At 36.6% G+C, this 12,971-nt stretch overlaps 1 protein-coding gene across 10 annotated transcripts in view; it reads left to right on the plus strand.

Moving 5' to 3' along the window:
- The first annotated feature begins 12,497 nt into the window (after positions 1-12,497).
- STARD3NL (STARD3 N-terminal like) overlaps positions 12,498-12,971 on the plus strand; it is a 52,451-nt gene continuing 51,977 nt past the window's right edge. For 5 of the 10 annotated variants that reach the window (XM_063606202.1, XM_034963955.3, XM_063606205.1 and 2 more), the window contains exon 1: positions 12,527-12,689. The gene's annotated coding sequence lies outside the window, so the exon portion shown is untranslated. Of the gene's footprint in view, positions 12,690-12,971 lie in introns of all 10 variants that reach the window. The other 5 variants (XM_008967848.6, XM_063606207.1, XM_063606208.1 and 2 more) reach the window with 5 other exon arrangements.

The raw sequence follows: 12,971 nt of genomic DNA on the forward strand, positions 1-12,971 counted from the left end.
ACAAGAAAAACATATAAAAGGCATCCAAATTGGAAAGGTAAATGTAAAATTATTCCTGTTTATAGTTGATGTGGTTTTAGATTGTAGAAAACCCTAAAAGTTCAACAAAAAAGCCTGCCAGAACTATTAAACAAATTCAGCGAAGTTGCAGGTTACAATATCAACACATAAAATTAGTTGCATTTCTATACGCTAACAATGAACAATCCAAAAGGAAATTTAAGAAAACAATTTCATTTACAAAACCATAAAAACAATCCTTAGGAATAAATTTAACCAACAAAAATAAAAATATGTACACTGGAAACTACAAAATATTGCTCAAGGAAATTGAAAAAAACACAAATAAATAAATAAAAACATATCCTGTGTTCATAAATGAGAAAGCTTAATATTGTTAAAATTTCCACACTACCCAAAGCAATCTACAGATTCAAGACAATCTTTATAAAAGTAGCAATGTCACATTTTTTGCAAAAATAGCAAAAACCATCCTAAAATTCACACAGAAAATCAAGGGACCCCCATATAGCCAAAATATCTTGAAAAAGAAAAAAGTTGGAGGCCTCACACTTCCTAATTTCGAAACATTATAAAGCTACAGTAATAAAAACGATGGTAATGGCATAAAGACAAATGTTTTGACCAATGGAACATAATATAGAGGCCAGAAATAAACCCTTGTGCATGTGGTCAAATGATCTTGGTCAAAGGTGTCAAGACCATACAATGAGGAAAGGATTATCTTTTCAACAAACGGTGCTGGGAAAATTGGATATCGACATGCAACAGAACAAAGTTGGGCATTTAAGCTACACCATAGATAAAAACTAAATGGATTAAAGATTTGAACATAAGATCCAAAACTCTGAGACTCCTAGAAGAAATTATAGTGGAAAAGCTTCATAATATTGGATTTAGTAATGATCTGTGTATAGTGAATGAGTTCACCATGAATGAATACTGATTATTATGATGTTGTCTGCTTGTATTATGTTTCATTTTTTAAAAAGCAACTTTTATAGATAGCATAATTTCATGAATAAATTTTTATGTCAATATCGTGCAGCCAAAAGTTAAAAATTATTAACAGTGCTTTCATTTGAATTCTTTTTTAACACAATAATTTGTTAAATTATTTTATTATGACACCAAAAGTGCAGGAAACCAAAGCAAAAATAGACAAATGGGACTATATCAAACTTAAAATCTTATGTGCATCAAAGGAAACAATTTACAGAGTGAAAAGGCAACCTATAGAATGAGAGAAAATATTTTCAAATCATATGTCTGCCAAAGGGCTAATAATCGAATATATAAAGGACTCCTACAACTCAACAGCAACCAAAAAAATCCCAAGTAACTTGATTAAAAAACTGGCAAAGGACTTACATATATATTTCTCCAAAGAAGATATACAAATGGCCAAAAAGCATATGACAAGATGCTCAATATCATTAAACATTAGAGAAATGCACATCAAAACCACATAGATATCACAAAAACAAACAAACAAACAAACAAAATATACCAGGAAATAACAAGCATTGTCAAGATATGGAGAATTGGAATCCTTGTGCACTGCTGGTAGGAATGTAAAATTGTGTAGCTGCCATGGAAAACAGTATGAAGCTTCTTTTAAAAATTAAAAAGAGAGTTACATATGATCCAGCAATCTCATTTTGGATATATATCCAAAGAATTGAAAGCGGGATCTTGAAGAGCTATTTGCACGACAGTGTTCCCTGAAGCATTACTCACAATAGCCAAGAGGTGAGAGCAACCTCAAATGTCATTTAAAGGAAGAATGGATTTTTTTTAAAATGTGGAATATATATGTGACGAGACCAGCTCAGTCCGGGAGACCCTAACCCAGTGGTGCTAGAGGAATTAAAGACACACACATAGAAATATAGAGGTGTGAATTGGGAAATCAAGGGTCTCACAGCCTTCAGAGCTGAGAGCCCCAAACAGAGATTTACCCACATTTTTATTAACAGCAAGCCAGTCATTAGCATTGTTTCTATAGATCTTAAATTAACTGAAAGTATCCCTTATGGGAAAGGAAGGGATGTGCCGAATTAAAGGAATAGGTTGGGCTAGTTAACTGTAGCAGGAGCATTCCTTAAGGCACAGATTGCTCATGCTATCGTTTGTGGCTTAAGAATGCTTTTAAGTGGTTTTCCACCCTGGACGGGCCAGGTGTTCCTTGCTCTCATTCTGGTAAACCCACAACCTTCCAGCGTGGGCGTTATGGCCATCATGAACATGTCACAGTGCTGCAGAGATTTTGTTTATGGCCAGTTTTGTGGCCAGTTTATGGCCAGATGTTGGGGGGCTTGTTCCCAACATATATGCAATGTTATTCAGCCTTAAAAAAAAATCTCATCACATGGTACAACATGGATGAACCTTGAAGACATTATGCTAACTAAAATAAGTCAATCACAAGCAGATGGTCTTATTGATTCCTTTTAGATGCGGCACCTCAAATAGTTAAACTAATTGAAACAGAAAGTAGAATGGGGGTTGGGGAAAAGGGGAAAGTGGGTAGTTTTTCAACAGGTATAAAGAGTTTCAGTTTGTGAGATGAAAAAGTTCTAGAAATCAGTTGTACAACAATGTGAATACAGCTAACGCTATTGAACTATGCACTTAAAATGGTTAAGATGGTAAATTTTATATTATGATGTGGTGTGTGATTTTTTTTGGCCACATTAAAACAAAACAAAACACCCTGGCCCAGAGCCATCTTACAAAATTTCATTAAAATTAACATCATTCCTATCTGACTCTCTCCCCGACCTCTCCTTCTCCTCCATTCTCATCCCTCCAGCTCCAACTTCAATTGGGATCAACCATCACTGTCAGAGAGTGGGGAAGGAGGCTATTAGAAAGACAGAAGAAACAGACAGCATCCTTTTATCCAGGAGCAAGCTGTCCATATGTAAAGGACCTGGCTAAGAGAAAGGGGATGGCTTTCCTCTGAGAGGAGAAGGAAGTGCTGATCAACATAAAAGACTAGGCATTCGAATTTCTGGTATAGGACTATAGTTTACAACTTAGAGTGAACTAGGAATGAACAGAAGAGTCAATAGACACACCCAGTTTTAATCTGTCGGCCAAAAAAAAAAAAAAAATCCTACTTAGCTTGTTTAAGGAGACAATAGGAAACAAAAATAAAGATGTTTTAAAATTATAGCCTGCATATTTTACCTGTTCAATATACTGGTTTAAAATATTAATGCATACAATGTTAATACAGAGAGGAAGTTGGAAAGGCTGTATCTAGATGGTTAACAGTTAACAGTAATCATCTTTGGGGAGGGATTGGAAAAGGGTGTGTTTGAAAGGAGATTTTCACTCTACACTCACTACATATTTATGCAAGCAGTATGTATTCCTATGTCACTTATGTAAGTGATGTGGTATTTTTAAAGTCAAAAGTTGAAATTAACATATTGTGCAGGTTTATTTCATATAGGTAATGGGTCTAAGTACTGTCTAACTTTGTTATAATCAGATATTAGTGAACCCCTGTGAAACACAAACTTTTTTTGAAACTGTTAGAACCCAGCATTGATAATAGAGCCAGATGAGAAAACTGTTTTTCTAGATTTTTCTTTTTTCTGTAGCTAAAAGAAGAAGCAAGAAAAGAGGAAGGAAAGAAGGAAGGAAGGAAGGTCCAATTTCCTTTTTCCTAAAATTTTAAACAGGCTAATTTTTAAAACAAACAAACAAAAAGTACCTCAATAACTCTATCAGTTTCTGATTATAGGAAGTGAGTTCACCACAAATGAATATTGATTATTATAATGTTGTCCGTTTGTATTATTTTTCCTTTTCAAAAAAGCAACTTTTATGGATAGCATAATTTTATGGAGAAACATTTATATCAATATCTTGCTGGCAAAAGTTAAGAATTACTAACAATGGTTTCATTTGAATTCTTTTTTAAACACAGAATCAGCATCAGGTTTCACATGCTTACAAAAAGACTAAGAAAACCCCCAATAACTCCAAAAGGCAATGTGGATAACTCCCTTTGAAAATAATTAATGATAATTGTAAACATTGCTTTCCTGGATATTCTGCCATTATGTTGGCCCTTCCTCACACGTTACCACTAGAATCTTTAGGAGCATCTTCTTGCCAACATAAACTGTGTGAAAACTTTACAAACATAGCTGGGAAGAATAGACCAATGACCTCTGTATGACTTCTTGGCAGCTTTGCAAGTCAGAGGCCTAATTTGAAGTGTGGAATTGGTGGTTTGACCAGTTTTGGCTAACACTGGGTCCACATGTCAGAGAGATGCAGCAGCTCCCTCCCCGGGTCACCAGCTCAGTCCCATGCATGGTGAGTCACAATGGCAGAGGGTGCCTCCTTCCTGGCTGTCTTGACTCACTCAGTGGAGCAGGAGAGGATTTTCATGGGAGTTGTGGTCCTGTGTTACATGACAGACCGCAGTGAGCTAAACTGCTTCACCAAAATGCAATCAAATATCTCAAAGAAGGAGAGAACAGGATGGAAATGACCAAATTTACTGATGGTTTGGGTTGGCAAAGTTCTATAAAGTTCTAACATTAGCTCTGGCCTCATAAATCATCATTAGCTCTGTCTCCCACTTCTGATAGTTAAATTGCTGCAGTTGAAGTTGGCTTTTCAATAAGTTCTATAGCAATTTACATGCAGTCAAGGTTGAATGAATGGTAGACTCACACGTTGTTCCCTCCATTTTTCTCCTGTAATGCTTGTCTTTCTCCGTCTTCCACTTACTGTCTTACTGCTTTATATCACTTATATCCTTGAAGACCAAAGTTGCAGCTGATCTATTTCAGTAAATATTCCCCTATTTGTGTCATTCTCTTAGGATTTCTATTCTGTGTTCTCTTAATTTTTGCTCCATATCACTTATTACTTGATTTAAAGTCTTTATCACTTCCCACTCAAAGCACTATATTTTTTAGTCACTCCCTGTGTTTCTTCTCTCACCTGAGTTCACTGCGTCCATGTTTCCTTTTGGTCTCTTCTGCTCCAGCCTACTCTAAATAATGATATTCCCAAGATTCAACCTTGGTTCTCTTTCCTTCTCAATCTGTACACTCGCTTTGAGCAATAGCATCTATACCCATGCACATGATGATGTCTCTCTTGAGCTCTCCAGGTTTATCATCTAGTTGCCTTCTAGACATCCAGATGAACTACACCTATCTCAGACATGAAATGTTGAAGAATGAGTTTACAGCCTTCCTCCTGAATTCCTGATTTAAGTTAATGGCAAAATTCCTTAACCAATCACCCTTTACCCACCCCTTTATTTTCCCAAATAAAGGCAATTGTCAGCTTTTGTCAATTCTATGTCTTTAATAGATTACATATTTAATACTTCTTTTCCATCTACCCTAATGTGTATTACTGATTTCCATTATCAATATATTTCTTGCAAAACTTCAGGCTTTCATCATGTCTCATATGGATTCAGTAGAGGCAACGTAGAGAATGGATTTGATAGAAGCATTGTGTTTACATGAAATTATAAACTAATATGTTCATTGCATCATTTATTCAACAAATATTTCTAAGCCCCAGTTCTGAGGCAAAAAACAAAAGGTATACCTAATTAAAAATGCAAAGTGGGAGGATGAGTGGTGGATGAATTGGGGATATAATGGTAGAACTTTCCCTAGTAATTTCAATGTTGACATTGTCATAATTTAAGTGAAACATTGCAAATATTTCAAGTAATTTAGATAGTTCTTTCATATTTACAGTATCTATAGATCTCCCTACTACCTCAGCTCCATGAAAGTCTGGGAAGGAGATAAAACCTCTTCTGAACATATTTCTTTTGATAGTAGTTGAGACATTGAATTAATGTTTTTTAATTGAGTTGAAATTCACATAACATAAACTTAAGTATTTGAAAGTGAAAAACTCATTAGGGTTTACTTAGTACATTTCAAATGTCGTACAACTACCACTTCTGTCTAGTTTCAAAATATTTTCATCACCTCAAAGGAAAACCCCTTAACCCGTAAGCACTTTCTCCCACCCTCCCCCTACTCCCAAACCCTGATAAGCACCAATCTGTATTCTGTCTGTATGGCTTTACCTATTCTTAATATTTCATATAAATGGAATCACACAATATGTAATCTTTTGTGTCTGGGTTCTTTCACTTTGCATAATGTATTGAGGTTTATCCACATTGTAGCATGTTTCAGCACTTTGTTCCTCTTTATGCTAAATAATATTCCATTGTAGGTATACATCACATTTTTTTCTGACCATTAATCTGTTGATGGATATTTGGGATGTTTCCAACTTTTGGTTCTTGTGAATGGTGGTACTATGAACATATATATGTACATATACTTGTTTGAGTACATGCTTTTAATTCTTCTGGGTATATACTTAAAACTGAAAATGATGAGTCATATGGTAAATCTATGTTTTATTTTTGAAGAACAACCAAACCGTTTTCCACAGCAGCTTCCCTATTTTACATTCTCACCAGAAATGCACAAGGGTTCCAATTTCTTGTCATTCTAGTGGCTGTGAAATCGTACCTGTGGTTTTGATTTTCATTTCCCTATTGACTAATGATTTTGATCATGTTTTCATGTCTTCTTGGTGATTTGTATAACTTCTTTGAAGAAATGTCTTTTCTGTTTCTTTTCCTATTTTTTAGTTGTGTTGTCTTTTTATTGTTGAGTTGAGGAGTTCTCTGTATATTCTGGATATTAGAACCTTATCAATTAGATGATTTGCAAATATTTTCTTCTATTCTGTAGATTGAGTTTTCATTTTCTTGATAATGTTCTTTGATGTAAAGCCCTTTTAATGTTGATGAGTACAGTTAATACCAAAATTTTTGTTGTTGATCTTTATGATTTTGTTCGGCTATCGAGGAATCCACTGCCAAATTCAAGGATTTGCCAAGATTAACCCCTATGTTTTCTTCTAAGAGTTTTTGGTTTTAGCTCTGATATTTAGTCTTTGGCCTATTCTGAGTTGATTTTTGTAAATGGAGTGAGGTAGGGGTTCTCATTTCACTCTTTTGCTTATGTATTTCCAGTTGTACCAACAACATTTGTTGGTGAGATTATCATTTTCTTCATTTGGTGCCCTTGTTCAAAATCAAGTGGAAATAGTTGTATGGGTTTATTTCTGGACTCTCGATGATCTATATGTCTCTATACACCAGTGCCACACTTTCTTGATTACCATAGCTTCTTTGTAAGTTTTTAAGTCAGAATATATGAATTCTTTAACTTTGTTTTGTTTCAAGATTGTTTGGCTATTTTAAAATTATTGTTAAATTCTTGTAGAATTTAACAATGACAATTCTATATGAATTTGAGGATTAGTTTTTCCGTTTGTAAAAAGGCTGTCAAAATTTTGACAGAGATTTCACTGAATCTGTAGATGATATTAACATAAAAACTTTTGAGAAATTAAATTTAACAGCATTTGAGCAAAGAATGATTCATGAATTAGGCAGCACTCAGAATAGAAGAGGTTCAGAGCTCCATTTTGCAATATAGGCAGTATTTATAGACAGAACATGATGTAAAGTGCAGAAATAGCTTGATTGATTAGAGCTAGACATTTGACTGACATGGACATGGTCTGATCAGTTGGCTGCCTGTGATTGGTAAAGATCAGGCTATGTGTTCTAAAAATCAGAACCCCAAGTTGTTTCTTTATGTACTAAGTTAGATTGTGATGCACTATGAAGGAACTCAAAGTATGGAGACAGCATCAGGTCAATGGCCTCCTGTTTATTTAATTTAACAATGGCGATCAGAAATATTGCCATCTTGACTATATTGTCTTCAAGTTCTTGAATACGGTATGCAATTCCAATTATTTACATATTAAATTGCTTTTAGCAATGATTTTTAGTTTTCAGTATACAAGTCTTTCATTGTTTAAATTTATTTCTAGGTATTTTAATTTTTGAATGCTTATGTAAATGAAATTTTCTTAATTTACTTTTCAGTTTGTTCATTACTAGTGCAAAAAATACAACTTAAATTTGTGTTTATCTTGTACCTGCAACTTTGCTAAATTATTAGTTTTAGTTGTGTCATTCTTGTTTTTTAGATTCCTTGGAATTCCCTAGATACAAGACCATGCCATCTCTGAATAGAGAGTTTTACTTCTTCCCCTCTAATTTGTATGCATTTTATTTCTTTTCCTTGTCCAACTGCTCTAACTAGAACCTCCAGTACAATGTTGAAGAGCAGTGGTAGAAGTGGGCATCCTTGTCTTGTTCTTGATCTTAGGGGGAAAGCTTTCTTTATTTCATTATTGAGTATGATGTTAGGTTGGTGTGGGTTTAGGAATTTCCCTTCTTTTCTTAGTTTCCTGAGTGTTTTTATCAAGAAACAATGTTGATTTTTTTCAAATGCTCTGTGTCAATTGACATGATCACATGGTTTCTTTCATTTTATTATTATGATGTGTTAAGTAAACTGATTTTCTTTTGTTGAACCACCCTTCCATTACTAGGATATACCCCACTTGGTCATAGTGTATAACCTTTTAATATGCTTTTGGATTCAAATAGCTGATATTTTGTTGAGAATTTTGAGTCTATATTCATATAGGAATATTTGTCTCTAGTTTTCTTATGGTGTCTTTGTCTGGCTTTGGTATGAGAATACTAGTAGCCTCATAGATTCAGTTAGGAAGTGTTCCCACCTCTTCAATTTTTTGGAAGAGTTTGAGAAGGATTGGTGTTAATTCTTTAAATGTCCAGTAGAATTCACCAGTGAAGCCATCTGGTCTTTGACTTTTGTTTTTTAGGTTTTGTTGTTGTTGTTTTTAAAGGACTGATTAAATCTCTTTGTTATAGATCTGGTTATAGTTCCTATTTTTTCTTGAGTTAGTTTTGGTAATTGCTGTGTTTCTAGGAACATGTCCTTTTCATTCAGGTTATTTGTCAGCACACAACTGTTCACAGTCAAATCTTATAATCCTTTTTCCTTATATAAGTTTGATATATTGTCTTCACTTTCATTTCTCATTTTATTTAATTGAATCTTCTCTTTCTCTTTTCAAATTTGGGGAGTTCTGAGACATTTTTCTCCACTAATGTAGTTTTTCTTTTTCTCTCTCTCTTTTCCTTGTGTGACTTCTGTAATATATATTTTGGTATCCTTGTTGATATCCCATAGGTTCCTTAGGCTTTGCTCATTTTCCTGTTATTTCTTTCTGCTCCTAAGACTGGATAATTTCAGCTTTCCTATCTTAAAATTTACTGATTCATCCTTCAACATGCGAAAATGTTTCTTGAAATTCTCAAGTGAAGTTTTCATTTCACTTATTTGTATTTGCAAGCCCAAGATGTTCTATTTGGTTCCTTTTGATAATTTCTATATTTTTATTGATATTTTCCTTTTGTTTATACATCATTACCCTAGTTTCCTGCAGGTTTTATGTTCTTGGCTTTGTGTCTAGAATTGGTGGGTTCTTGGTCTTGCTGACTTCATGAATGAAGCTGTGGACCCTCATGGTGAGTGTTACAGTTCTTAAAGATGGTGTGTCCAGAGTTTGTTCCTTCTGGTGGGTTCATGGTCTCGCTGACTTCAGGAATGAAGCCACAGATCTTCACAGTGAGTGTTACAGCTCTTAAAGGTGGCATGTCCAGGGTTGTTTGTTCCTCCCGGTGGGTTTGTGGTCTTGCTGACTTCAGGAGTGAAGCTGCAGACCTTCGCAGTGAGTGTTACAACTCTTAAAGCAGCACGTCTGGAGTTGTTCATTCCTCCTGTTGGGTTCATGGTCTCCCCGGCTTCAGGAGTGAAGCTGCAGACCTTTGCGGTGAGTATTACAACTCATAAAGGTAACGCGGACCCAAAGAGTGAGCAGCAGGAAGATTTATTGTGAAGAGCGAAAGAACAAAGCTTCCACAGTGTGGAAGTGGAGGTGCGTTGCCGCTACTGGCTCGGGTGGCCTGCTTTTATTCCCTTATTTGGCCACACTCACATCCTGCTGATTGGTCCATTTTACAGAGCGCTGATTGGTCCATTTACAGAGTGCTGATTGGTCCATTTTTACACAGTGCTGATTGGTGCATTTACAAACCTTTAGCTAGACACAGAGTGCTGATTGGTGCATCTACAATCCTTTAGCTTGACAGAAAATTTCTCCAAGTCCCCACCCGATTAGCCAGACATAGAGCGCTAATTGGTGCATTTACAAACCTTTAGCTAGACACAGAGTGCTGATTGGTGTGTTTACAATCCTTTAGCTAGACAGAAAAGTTCTCCAAGTCCCCACCCAACCCAGAAGCCCAGCCGGCTTCATCTCTCAGTTTCCTTTAGTTCTTTGAGCATATGTAAGACAGTTGACTTAAATCATTATCTAATAAGTCCAATATCTGGGCTTCCTTAGGAATGGTTTCCATCAATTTCTTTGAGACTTCAGAGGCTACACATGAGTGAATGCAATTAAATCCACAATGTGATGCCTCTACATATTCACCAGAATGTATAACATTTAAAAAGGAAAAGAAAAAGGAAGAACACAAAACACAAATGAGTATAGTAAGTGTTGGCAAAGATGCAGAGTAACTGAAATTTTCATTCACGGCTAGGGCATGTATAAATTAGTAAAACCTAAAAATTATTTGGCAGTGTCTATTAATGTTGAATATATTGAATATATACCCTGTGCATAGTAACACTAATTCCAGGGATCTTCCAAAATCAAATGTGTAACTATGTGCATCATAAGACAGGTACAAGAATATTCATAGCAGCGTCATTTGTAATTACCCCAAAATTTAAATAATCTAATGTCAAACAACAGTAGAATAGGCAAGTAAATTTTAGAATTATATACAAAAATGAAAATGAAACTATTATATTCTTGAATATGGATCAATCTTACAAATATAGTATTAAGCAAAAAGAGCCACATAAGAGTACGTATTATGTATGACTATTTATAAACATTCAAAAGCAGGCAAAACTAATTTGGTGGTAGGATTCAGAATTGTGCTTATCTGTGTGTAGGGGTATAATGACTAAGACTGAGCATGAGGAAAGCTTCTAAATTGCTGGTAAACATTAAAAATTTTGCTGTGAGGCGGTGGTTACACAAGTTTGTTCACACTGTCACTAAGACAAGCACTTATGATTATTATACTTATTTTGTATATGTGTTATGCTTTAAAAGGTTTTCACATCTATCAGTTTATAAAATTTTTTTAAATTGTATTTTATCAGTATTGGCGAGGATACAGGGAAAAATTGCTCAAATACTAGCAGTGGGAATGTAAGTTAAAACAACTACTCAGGGGAGCAAATCAGTGAAATATATAAAGGATTTACATCGTGCACACTTTGTGATGCAGTATATTCTCTTGTTGGTATCTGCACTCTAGAGAAATACTTGGACCTAAGTACAAAAAGGCATCTATATATATTTATGGTACAATTGCTTCTCATAATAATATTAATAAACAAACGTGAGGGTGGGGGAATGGTACATTAATTATGTATGTATATATATACACATATTGGTTCTGAAGACATGCAGCATTTTCAGAGAATGAGGTAGATTTATATACAGATATGGAAAGATTTCAATGCTAAGTGTAAAAAAGTAACATCTACACTTGCAAATGCACAGGAACTAGGAGTCATCATCTACAGACTGGGTTTGTAATTAGGACCTAAAAGGGATATAAGCATAATTGTAACGTTTAAGCTTTTTTTTTTGCATGGACATAATCTTACTTGTGTAATTTAAAATTAATAACGGTACTTAGAATGACTTTGGAAAAATATACAAATAATGAAATGGGGATCCAAAGAATGTTCACTGTATACCTCTGTACTTCTAAAAATGTGAATAACTGTAGCATCAGTTGGGAGAAAAGTTTAATTAAATTTTAAATAAAACAATAAAAGGTGCCTAACTTCGTGTGAAAACAGACATATAGATATAATTAAATGTGACTACCCCTTAGAGATGTTAGTTATGAACTAGGAGCGCTGAGAAAAGGTATCCTAAATAGGTCTGGGGGAAGTGAGAGTTAGAAGAGGTGACTCTTGAGCTGAGTACCGACATAGAAATGGTATGCCCTGTTTTTATTCCTGGAGGGCTCAGCATGAGGTGCCCAAGAGGCCCTGAAACCCATTTCCATGACATTTTCCCACGAGCTGGAGCATAAACCCCCACCGAATAACTGAAGGGAAGCGGAAGGCGCAGAAACGCGGACGAAGAGGAAGCGGACGCTTGTTAAACCGTGTGATGCTCAATGCGGAGAAGTCCAACCAGCTCCGTGTTTCAAAGCTGGATGCCCAGATTTCCCACCCATTCCTACAGGCAGACCGGCCCGCCCTCTACCTCCTTCCCGCGTCGTTTACTGGTCAGTAGAAGATTGACAGGTCATCTGGCCAATAGGTTGGCTCCTCTATGGAGGCACTCAGGAACCAGTCGGGTCTTTGGTCCCTCGAGCGAGATGCGAGCTGTGTGCGTCGACGTCAGCGTGCTGACGTCACGGGCCGGAGGTCCCGGGGCTGCTGGGTGCGGGCGGTGGGCTGCGCGTCGTCCGCTGGACTGGGTCCCGGTCACGCCCCGCCAAGCCCCGCCCCTCAGGCCGGGGCGCGACCGCGGATCCGCAGTTCCCGGGCCAGCCTGGGGCGGCCGGCCAGGAACCACCCGTTGAGGTAGGCTGGGTTTCTCGTTCCCCTATTTGACAGGTTGGAAAACTGAGTCTCCTGGGTCAGATGACTTACATGGGGGCGTACAGGGGACCCGCGGACGGAGGCCATATCCTGGTCCTGTTCTGTTTACTGAGTCCTGCGCGAGCCTCCAGGGGAGGAGGAGGGGCGAGGCAGGCTGTGCTCATAATGGACACAAGAGTCAAGTTGCAGAATGCTGAGCCCCGCTGCTCCCACGGCGTGGGCCGGGATTCAGGGATGGATATAGGTAGCGGGAGTGTCCCCATT

Source organism: Pan paniscus, chromosome 6, assembly GCF_029289425.2.
Source record: "Pan paniscus chromosome 6, NHGRI_mPanPan1-v2.0_pri, whole genome shotgun sequence".
NCBI classification, from domain to species: Eukaryota; Metazoa; Chordata; class Mammalia; order Primates; family Hominidae; genus Pan; species Pan paniscus.